We start from the raw sequence: 11,477 nt of genomic DNA, 5'->3' as shown, positions 1-11,477 counted from the left end.
AGTGTAACAGAGAATAATTAACTAGCAACTATTTACAATTCTTTCCTTTAACCTATTTTTCACTTTCCCTTCTATAATACTGGTCCAATTGGCCTAATTCAAATTTGTTTTTTGTCTCCAGGCGACCAGCCACACTAGCCCCGGACCGAAAGATTACATTGTATTTTGTTCAGAACACTTGGTGCTGTTAGGTAGTTGTGCCAGCTTTTAACTTTCTTAAAGGTACAGTAACACCCACATCTTCATAACAATCGTAAGATATTTGCTGCTTATTGTTGACTTGAGTTTTAAGTACCAAAAAAGAGAAGGCCACAGAGCCTCAAGAATGTTGAGCTCAAAAGACCCAAAAAAGGGCAGTTTGGTTAATATAAGTCTTCAGACCAACAGAATTGGAAATAAGTCTTAAGTGGTTTTACTATCTTCAAACTAGTCAACATCAAAGAAAAATCAGAGTTAGTCTGGTTTTATGTCTTGAGAAGAAACTGAGAGAATCACATCTGGTGAGTGTGCAGAAAGTTGCCAAAAGGAAACACTTGTGACATCATCTGTTGGGTAAGAAATTTTGAAGTGAAAATATGATCTATACTTCAAATTGGTCTCTCAAACTTCTGGAATCTGACCTATCTCGTGTGTTATTCCATAAACTGAATTTATAACATCATGTGAGTAGAGAAACAAAGAGATCTCAGAGTAAAAATACATCATTCACAGATTAGAAAGGCCACAACATGAAATCTTACAAAAACAAGTGAAAAGTAGGGACATAATGCTAAACTTGTAAGGATGCTTACTTAGATCACACTTAGAGGATTATATGCAATCCTGGGTCCTATATCATTAGCATTGGAGAGAATGAAGAGAAATTGCAAGAATGATACCAGAAATGTGAGAGTACACATATTGGAAAGGACGACCAAGTTGGATCTCTCTTTTCTTGAAAAAGGATAAAAGAAAATCATTGAAGTAGAGAGTGTGAGTTGAGGACCTTGCTTGATCAAAATCTTCATAATGTTGAATACCCCTATTGAATCTCCACTTTATCTTCTCTGCTTTAGAGTGAATGATCCCAGCTTTTCTAATCAGAATACATAACTCAAGATACAAGGATGAGGAGTATTATGCTGCTTCCTCATATTGTGTATTTAATTTTATGCAGAAAACTTATTCATTACCTCAAAATGTATAAGTCTGACCTTGTGTTTAAGTCAGTCAATGACTTCATCCTCCTTCTTTCCAAAGCCTTTCAGTCTTTCTCTATTCCTTGGATATCTACCTCTTTGTCTCACCATTGGTGGGAACATGTAAGACTTAATTATTCTGACAACAAATCAATATCCTCCATATTAGGGCCATTATACAAATGATACTAAGCAATATTCACTAATTAAAAAATAATTATTGTAGTTGGTGGATACAACATTGAACATAGTGCTGGTAATGCAAATGTAATGTACTACTACAATAATCATGGTGGACTTCAATATGAAAGTGGACTGGGAAAATCAGTTCGGTAGCAGGTCTCAAAACCAGAATTCACAAGATGTTTATGAGAGTTTTTTTTAGAGCGGCTTCTGGTATAGCCCACTAGGGAACAGGCAGTTCTGGATTTGGTGAATATGTAATGAGGCAGACTTGATGAAGGAGCTGGAGGTGAAGGACTCTCAAGGGGCAGTGACCATCATATGAGAGAATTCACCCTGCAGTTTGAGAGGGAGAAGAATGAATCAAATGTAACAATATTACAATTTAGTAAAAATAACTACAATGACATGAAGAAGAAGCTGGCCAGAGTTGACTGGAAGGGAAGACAGTGGTACAGTGATGGAAAGAGTTCCTGGGGGTAATTCAGGAGGAACAGCAGAAATACCTTCCAAGGAAGACAAAACATATTAAGGGAGAGGATGAGGCAACCATGGCTAATAAGGGAAGTCAGAAACAGCATAAAAGTAAAAGAGAAAGCATATATGTGGTGACGATTAGTGGGTAGCTAGAGGGTCAGGAACTCTTTAAACCCAGCAGAAGATAACTGAAAAAGGACTGGGGGGGGGTGTGTGTGTGGGGAGAGGTGGTGCAATAAATACTTTGCATCGATTTTCACAGTGGAAGACACCAGCAACATACCAGAACTTCAAGAAAGCCAGGAGTAGAGGTGAGTGTAGTGAAGATCACTAAGCAGAAGATGCTGGGGAAGCTGAAAAGTCTGCAGGTGGATAAGTCATCTGGGCCAGATGGATTACACCCTGGAATTCTGAAGGAAATAGATGAGGATATTGTGGAGGCATTGATGGTGATCTTTCAGGAATCACTGAAAAAAGTGACTCCCTCATCAGGTCCACACCCCCCACCAACCCAACCTCCACTCCCGGCACCTTCCCCTGCAACCGCAGGAAGTACAAAACTTGCACCCACACTTCCCCCCTTACTTCCCTCCAAGGTCCCAAGGGATCCTTCCATGTCCACCACAAATTCACCTGCACCTCCACACACATCATTTACTGCATCCGTTGCACCCGATGTGGCCTCCTCTATATTGGGGAGACAGGCTGCCTACTTGCGGAACGTTTCAGAGAACACCTCTAGGACACCCGGACCAACCAACCCAACCACCCTGTGGCTCAACACTTCAACTCCCCCTCCCACTCCACCAAGGACATGCAGGTCTTTGGACTCCTCCATCGCCAGACCATACCAACACGACGGTTGGAGGAAAAGCACCTCATCTTCCGCCTAGGAACCCTCCAAGCACAAGGGATGAACTCAGATTTCTCCAGTTTCCTCATTTCCCCTCCCCCCACCTTGTCTCAGTCAAATCCCTCAAACTCTCACCCCCTTCCTAACCTGCAATCTTCTTCCTGACCTCTCCGCCTCCACCTCCATTCTGGCCTATCACCATCACCTTGACCTCCTTCTACCTATCGCATTTCCAACACCCCTTCCCCAAGTCCCTCCTCCCTACCTTTTATCTTAGCCTGCTGGACACACTTTCCTCATTCCTGAAGAAGGGCTCATGCCCGAAACGTCGATTCTCCTGCTCTTTGGATGCTACCTGACCTGCTGCGCTTTTCCAGCAACACATTTTTCAGCAGGAATCACTGGAGTCAGAGAAGGTTCAGAGGACAGGAAAATGGCTAATATAACATCCCTGTTTAAGAAGGGAGGCACGCAGAAGACAAGAAACGAGAGTAGTGTAGAGGAGAGTAGCTTTTATTTGTCATTTTGACCATTTACAACTGATACAGTAAAAACAAGACAGCATTCCTCCAGGACCAAGATGCTACATGGACAGCACAAGCTACTGGAACATACACAGGGCAGCATAAAGTGCACAGAAGTGAAAAACACACAAATTTCAGTGTATAAGAGAATGATCATCATTAGACATTGTTCTAGCAACAATTCAGTGTCATGCAAAGAATTTCAGATGGAAAAGAGTTTGATCATGCAATGTTAAGGAGCCTGACGGCTTGGGGGAAGAAACTATTGCATAGTTTGGCTGTGAGAGACTGAATGCTCTGGTATATTCTGCCAAATGGCAGGAAGGAGAAGAGTTTGAGTGAGAGGTGTGTGGGATCTTACACAATGCTCTTAGTCTTTCAGATGCATATGTGGTGTAAATGTTTGTAATGGAGGGAAGAGAGACCCCGATGATCTTCTCAGCTGTCCTCACTATGCGTTGTAGGGATTTATGATCCGAGACGGTGCAATTCCAGAACCAAACAGTGATGCAGCAGCTCAGGGTACTCTCAGTGAACCCTCTGTAGAATGTGGTGAGGATGGAGGGTTGGGAGGTGGACTTTCCTCAGCCTGCACAGAAAGTAGAGTCACTGATGGGCTTACTTGGCTATGGAGCGGGTGTTGAGGGACCAGGTGAGATTCTCCACCAGATGAATGCCTAGAAATTTGGTGCTCTTCATGATCTCCACAAGGGAGCCGTCAATGTCCAGCAGAGAGTGGTCTCTCTGTGCCCTCCTGAAGTCAACAACCGTCTCTTTTGTTTTGTCTACATTCAGAGACAGGTTGATGGCTCTGCACCAGTCCTCTCAGTATGCTGATTCATCTTTCCTGCTGATGAGACCCACTACAGTCGTGTCATCAGCGAACTTGATGATGTGATTCGATCTGCGCATCAGGGTGAATAGCAGTGGACTGAGCCGTGCTCACTGTGATGGTGTTGGAGATGCTGTTTCCCATCTGGACTGACTGAAGTCTCCCAGTCAGGAAGTCCAGGATCCAGTTACAAAGGGGGGTATTTAGGCCCAGCAGACTCAGCTTTCCAATCAGGTGCTGAGGGGTGATAATGTTAAATGCAGAACTGAAGTCTATGAACAGTAATCTGAACTAAAACAGGCCATTTAGTCTAACCTCAGTCATTGATAAGAGTTTAAGAGTCCATTTTTAAGGGATAATATTGCAGAATACTTGGAAGTGTAGGATAAAATAGGACGGAATCAACACCACTTTGTCAAAGGGAGGTCATGCCTGACAAATCTGTTAGAATTCTTTGAGGAGGTAATGAGCAAGTTAGATGAAGGAGAGCCAATTGACGTGATCTATTTGAATTTCCAGCAGGCTTTTGACAAGATGCTGCTCAGGATGCTTCTGAATAAGATTAGAACTTATGATGTTAGGGGCAAGGTACTGGCAAGGTTAGAGGATTCCCTGACTGGCAGAAACAGAATGGAGATACAGGAGTTTTTTTCAGGATGGCAGCTGGTGACTAGTGGAGTTTCGCAGAGGTCAGTGTTGGGACCACAACTATTCATGTTATACATTAACCATCTGGACAAAGAAACTGAGGGAATTGTTGCTAAGTTTGAAGATGACACAAAAATAGGTGGAGAGGCAGGTAGTGCTGAGGATGCAGGGAGGTTGCAGAAGAACTTGGACAGGCCAGGAGAGTGGATAAAGAAGTGGCAGACAGAATATAATGTGGCAAAGTGTGAGGTTATATATTTTGGTAGGAAGAATAGAAGCATAGACTATTTTCTAAATGGGAAAGGCTTTGAAAAGCTGAAATGCAAAGGGACTTGGGAGTTCTAGTTCAGGGTTCTTTTAAAGTTAACATGCAGTTTAGTTGGCGATTAGGAAAGCAAATGCAATGTTAACATTCGTTTCAAGAGGGCTAGAATGGAAGAGCAGAAATGTACTGCTGAGGCTGTGTAAGGTTCTATTCAGACCATATTTGGAAGATTGTGAGTTGTTTTGGCCCTTATCGAAGGAAGGATATGCTGACATTAGTTGGTGGCCACAAGAGGTTTACAAGAGTGATCCTAAGTTGAAGGGCTTGTCATATGAGAAGCGGTTGAGAACTCTGGGTCTGTACATGGAGTTCAGAAGGATGAAGGTGGGGGTCTGATTAAAAATTATAGGATACTGAGAGGCCTAATTAGAGCGGATGTGGGAAAGATGTCTCCACTAGTAGAAGAGACTAGGACCCGAAGGCATTACCTCAGGGTGAAGAGGCACCCCTTTAGAACTGACATGAGGAGAGTGATGACTCTGTGGAACTCATTGCTGCTGAGGGTTGTGGAGGTCAATTCATTGAGTGTATTTAAGACAGAGATAGATAGGTTCTTGATTAGCAAGGAGATTAAGGGTTACAGGAGAAGGCAGGAGAGTAGGGTTGAGAAACCTATCAACCATGATTGATTGATGGAACAGACTTGATGGGTTGAATGGCCTAATTCTGCTCTTATATCCTCTTGTGTAACATATGGTTACTTTCATCCATAATATTCTGGAAAAAAATTGAGCTTATACTGAATAAAGAATGGGTGGTTAACAAGAAAAATGTTAAGATACTTAAGTGAAAGTGATCTTTATGATCAATGATTAATTCCAAATTGCAGAAATATTTGCCTTCCTGTGAATTAAATGAATCAGAACAGTACTGTTACACGATTGATAAGAAATTAAACAAAGACAATATAGAGAATACAGTGTGTTTGTGATATATACATTTGCAGTTATTCAATTACATATTGTCAGTGCACCATTGCTAATTTGCCTGCTTGCTTTCAGCATAATACATCTTATGTTATTTAGAAGTATGATTACCAATTTTAACACAATTACTTTGTGCCATATCTTGAAGTCATCTCAATCTCAATCTTTGAATTCTAAAGCTAAATACTTCAAATAAACCTTTGCATCAAATCTCAAAGTTGTGATAAATATGCAGTAAATATTAGTCACAGAAATATATTTTAAAAACCTGCATAGTTGGTTCTGTTTTTTTGACTTTCCCTGTGTTATTTTCCTTCACTAGTTCCTTTGATCACACCGCCTTCAGAAACAGGGAAGTTAGACGGATCTGTTTCATGATATCCCCAAAGGATGGCAACCCTTCTCAGTCTTGTCTATTCCATTGAAGGAATAATTGAGCAGTGCAGGAAAGAATTCCACCACTGGATTCCCTTCCTCTCTAAAATTGGCAAACCAATATAGAAAGGCAAAACGCTTTTTTATTTTCAGCAATTCATGCTTTAAAAAGGTAGCCAGTTCTAATATTTATTGCCAGTACCTTTCTAATTTAAAAGATAAATGTTGAAAATATTACATTATAACATAAATATTTTAACTTTATAATATGCTAGAAACTGAGCTAATCACATCTGCGGTACTGAAAAGACAAAACAATGTTGGAAAGTGCTCCATCAGATGGGACAAGGCAAATTAATGAACTATGAAAAGTCTAGGATGTCTAAATCTATTCTTTTGAAATCATGGAAGGAATCAAAGGGTCAGTCATTATGAAGCTATTTGTTTTGAATAACTACTGATATATATTCCTGTGGGAGAAATTGCCACTTGAAAGGTATTGACAGACTTTTTTTTATCTGTTTACTGCCCATCCCTAATTACCGTGCAGGTAGTTAAGAGTCAGTCATATTGCTGTGGGTCTGAAATCACATGTAGGCTAGATCAGATAAGGATGGCACATTTCCATTCTGTAAAGGACATAGTGAATCAAATGAGGTTTTCCACAATTTTGATCTCAGATTTTTATTGGATTCAAATTTCTCTGTCCTCCCTATGGTGGGATTTGAACTTTGGTTCCCAGCACATTACCTGACCTAATGTCACTGGATTAAGAGTCTAATGATAATACAAGACAAGGCCATCACTTTCCTTGGCTCCTGGCACCCAGCTGAGACATCTAAAAGCTCAGCCAATTGCATAGGAGCCAAGGGACCAACGCACACAGAAAACATAGAAGATCATTGAAGCAGATTACTATTAGAGATATTATCTGCAAAGATAAGATAGGGCTAAGGGATTTGTGAAAAAGCTAAATTAGCTTCTACTTGGTTCAGTGGTATGGTGTAATTAGGTTTGTCCGCTGGCTTTTACCAATCCTTGCTTATAATCACATGAATTATTTTCATGAATAATGATCTATTAACTGCAAAAATAAGTGCTGAGCTTTATTTTGAATATATAGAAAGAATTAACGGTTTGACAAATTATATTTTAGTTATGCTTTGGACTTGGCTCCTCCTGCAGGAAATTCCAACAATAACAGCCACATTATGAAAATATTTCTGTCCAGAGATCAAGTAAAATCCTGTCTTTAAACTAGTCTGTGGCAATCTTTGGAAACACGTAAAGATGCCCAGGGAAGACAGATCTATGTGGAAATCCAACTATTTATTGAAAACTTCAATTTTTGGATGACTATCCAAAATGTTCAATTGTTGGTACAGAAAATGTTGGATCCAGACAGATGCAGTATATCCCGATATTGCTGTGCGGTAAGATTATTACGCTGATGGACAAGAATACTATGATATGCAAAGCCATTTGAGGCCATCTGGAGAACAATCCTGCTATAGGAAAGCTTCTGCCACATATCCGTGACCTGTTCAACAGAGTGCCACTGCTTTACATGCTGGTGCCATTGTCCCTTGTGAGGTTACTGTGTCATGTCAATGCACAGGTTTAGATCCTGCAAAGATGTCTTTCTTTCAGGCTTTGGGTGTCATCACTAAGATCTTCAGAGTTCCCACTGAAATTTTGAGTGATGTACAACTCATCAAGGTCAGTAACAAGCAGGGAACCAGTGAAGTCACAATGCTGAACATGTTGACCACCTCTCTCTTCTCCTCTGATCTTGGTGATCATGCAAGTTTATGACAATGGCAGTGTGTCACAATCCTAAGGTCCTGGATATCACTGAAGAAACACTGCAGAAATGTTTCCTGAATAAGGTTTGCAACGTGATCAGTGTATTCCTGCAAATTGGTTATCCAGTCATTGCCTCTGTACCATACTCCACCATCAACAGCTACAGGATGGTTCTGACTATTGATTTAAAGACAGACTACTTTTTCCCATTAGCTGAAAATGTGATGGCCCTCCAGACTGATTTGTTGGCATTTGTGGCCCCTGCGGTTGAGGCTGCTGCAGCTGCTGTCAAAGTGAAAGTGAAGAAGCTAAAGAAGGAAGTCTGAGCAATCGGATGATGATATGAGCTTTGGTTTGTTTGATTAAAACCCAGCTGGCCATGCCTAAATAAGTCTTGCCAAAATAAAGGAACTTATTATTAGAAAAAGAAATTAAAATACAGTCTATTTCAGGAAAGGAAGAAACTGTATAGTTGGGACCAGAGCCTGTTGTCTGCTTCCTAATCCACTGCCAACTATGCAAATGAGCCTGTTCTTGCCAAGAAGATCAAGGAAAATGGTGAAATGTTCTTTCCTTCTCATGATTTTTCTTTATAATACCAGAAGACAACAGATGCTGCTTAATATTTTTAAGTGTCTCATTACAAATGTTATCCCTCTGTGTTTCATCAATAAAGCCAATTTTCTCTCATCTGTAGTTCTTATTTTATACCTGATGTAGTGTTGTTCTAAAATAGTCTCTTAAAATGCATAATAGAAGCTTGGCAAAGATCATGGAAAATATGAACTGTTCTTGTAAAACTCTAACATGAAAACTTCAAAAAGATATTAAGTATAAAACAAGACTTCAGATGGCATTCAAGGTACTTGTTTTCCCTTGAAGTTTAGATTTTTTTGTAAACTTTATAATTTTGGTTCATTATGTAATTTCAAACGTTTGGAAATTTTTTTCTTTTAATGCGTTGGTAGGTGTTAATTCTACATTTAATGCATACACAACTTGTTAAACAAATTGTAATGATTACAATCAAAAATTGAAAATTAGTTAGCGTAGTGACTTGGTTCCACACAGGATATGATCTTTCATTGTTTAATACACATATCTTATCTGCCACTCACTAATGTAAGCATCTTAAGTGTGAAAATTAAATGGTTTTACCATTGTATATTTACAATGACATCTCTTATGATAGACTAGAAGAAAAAAGCCTATGGAGATTATTTCACATTACCAAAACAATACTGCTTTTCCCATTTGACTACACTTCAAACATCATCTCACAACACTTTCTGAAGTAATAAAATTGATGTAGCAATGATCTTTTCACATTATATACAAATACCCAAAAGATATTGGTATTTTGACTGTCTCGCAAAGGGTGGTTCTAAATAGTGCTATGAGTTACTTGAGCTAGTTATGCTCGCATCCAAGTACTTAATACTTGTACATTGGCAAAAAGCTAGGAACAAGTCACTTGCTTATCTAAATTGTTTGGAGAATACTGAGGGAATGTGAATCAATTTTAACATTTTTAAACAAATCTAAAAAAAAGTATCATCAGTTCTACTTCACTGAGTTACTGTTCAATTATCTAATTATTCAGACAGTGATGTGTGAAGACACTCTTACTAATAACAGGAACTAAATGTAGCTTAATCATATGGTTCATTTAAGACTAGTTTGTACATAATGGAAAGTTTTCACACACAGCAGAATTTCAAACTTCTGCATTATTTTGCAGAGGTATAACATCCCATGTTCTCTTCCTAATGACAACCTTTCATATTTAAACTAGATGGTGAAGGGAAATAATTATTTTTCACTTCCCTTCCAGTCAATTCTCTCATCACTTATGCCTCCTATGTGTTTCTTCTTTATAGAATTTCTCAAACTGATTTTCAAAATTTTTCAAAACAGAGCATATGCAGAAATATTGAAGAAAATATTACTAGGCTAGACACAGATTCTGCTCGAGCGAGCTGTACAGGGTGGATACATGGTTACTATAGTTGCTGCAATGCACATGACTGAGATAAATGGGTTATGCCCTTATTTAGCAAGAAGTACAGTCTCCAGCTGGATTGAGGGGACAAGGCATTGGGATGGATGGCAGCCAATAAGACTTGAATTTTATAACACTGTAAGCCATTTACACCCAAATGATTTACATAATCAAACTTCCTTGTCCTTCTGCCCAAACTAAATTGTATTTCTTTAAATGTTTGTCAAGCTATCATTAGTTTGTATTGATCTAATAAAACATTTTTGGAGCTTCTGCAGTTTGTGGCATTGAGAAAGGCTGGAATTTCTCTTCTAACTGCACCTTACTTAGGTAAAATTAATAATTCTGGAATTGAAAATTGCCTTCAGAACAATGACCATAAAACTAGTATCAATACTCATAAAACCCCAGGTGATAAACCTGCTGTCCTTACCTAGTCTAGTCCACATGTGATCCAGACCCATTGACTGTTAGTTTTTTTTAAAGCAAGATGGTCACCCAAACCACTCAGTTCAAGGGACAATTAGGGATGGGCAACAAATACTGACATTACGAGCAATGCCTAAATCCCACAAAATAATTTTAAAAATTTAATATATTTTAAGGCGTTTGTATATAGTTGAAAACTAGAATAAACAAAACAGTATCTTAATATGAAGGATCATTCACAATAAGGTAGACGAATTAGCAGTGTAAATGGACATAAGCGGTTATGATGTAGTTGTGATTTCAGAGACCTGGCTGCAGGGTTATCAAGGATGGGAACTGAACTTTTTATTTAATTCACTTGTAGGACATAGGTATTGCTGTTTCGCTAGCGTTTATTGAGCATCCCTCATTGCCCTTGAGAAGGTGGTAGTGAGTTGTCTTGAACTGTTGCAGTTCATGTGCTGTAGTTTGACCCACAATGCCCTTAGGGAGGGAATTCTAGAACTTTGGCCCAGCAACAACAAAAAAATGGTAATGTATATCCAAAAAGGATTCAAGGTTTGTGTAAAGATTTGTAGCTTGGGTATCGATTGCCACGATTGTGGGTATGTTCACCGAGCTGGGAAGATAATTTGCAGATGTTTCGTCCACTGTCTAGGCAACATCTTCAGTGCTTTGGAGCCTCCTGTGAAGCGCTGCTGTACCTTCTCTTCTGGAATTTATTTGGTTCCATTCCTACTGCTTCCGGTTGCCTATTCTGGTAGTGATGCAAAGACTGGAACAAATAGCCCTCCCACAAATCCAACTCTAGATCAGATAACATGGACGACAACTTTTGTAATGATTAAGAGGACAGAAATTGAGAGCACATACGGATCATCAACATCATGCTCACAGGAATCAGAATTACAAAAGAGAA

General features: G+C 39.3%; 1 pseudogene; it reads left to right on the top strand.

Annotated features, from left to right (window-relative positions):
- Window positions 1–7,611: 7,611 nt before the first annotated feature.
- On the top strand, window positions 7,612–8,493 carry LOC132827325 (large ribosomal subunit protein uL10-like; annotated as a pseudogene).
- The last annotated feature ends 2,984 nt before the right edge of the window (window positions 8,494–11,477 follow it).

This window comes from Hemiscyllium ocellatum, chromosome 24, assembly GCF_020745735.1.
Source record: "Hemiscyllium ocellatum isolate sHemOce1 chromosome 24, sHemOce1.pat.X.cur, whole genome shotgun sequence".
Taxonomy (NCBI): domain Eukaryota; kingdom Metazoa; phylum Chordata; class Chondrichthyes; order Orectolobiformes; family Hemiscylliidae; genus Hemiscyllium; species Hemiscyllium ocellatum.
Note: the sequence above shows the minus strand (reverse complement) of the source record. Positions and strands in the feature narration are given on the sequence as shown.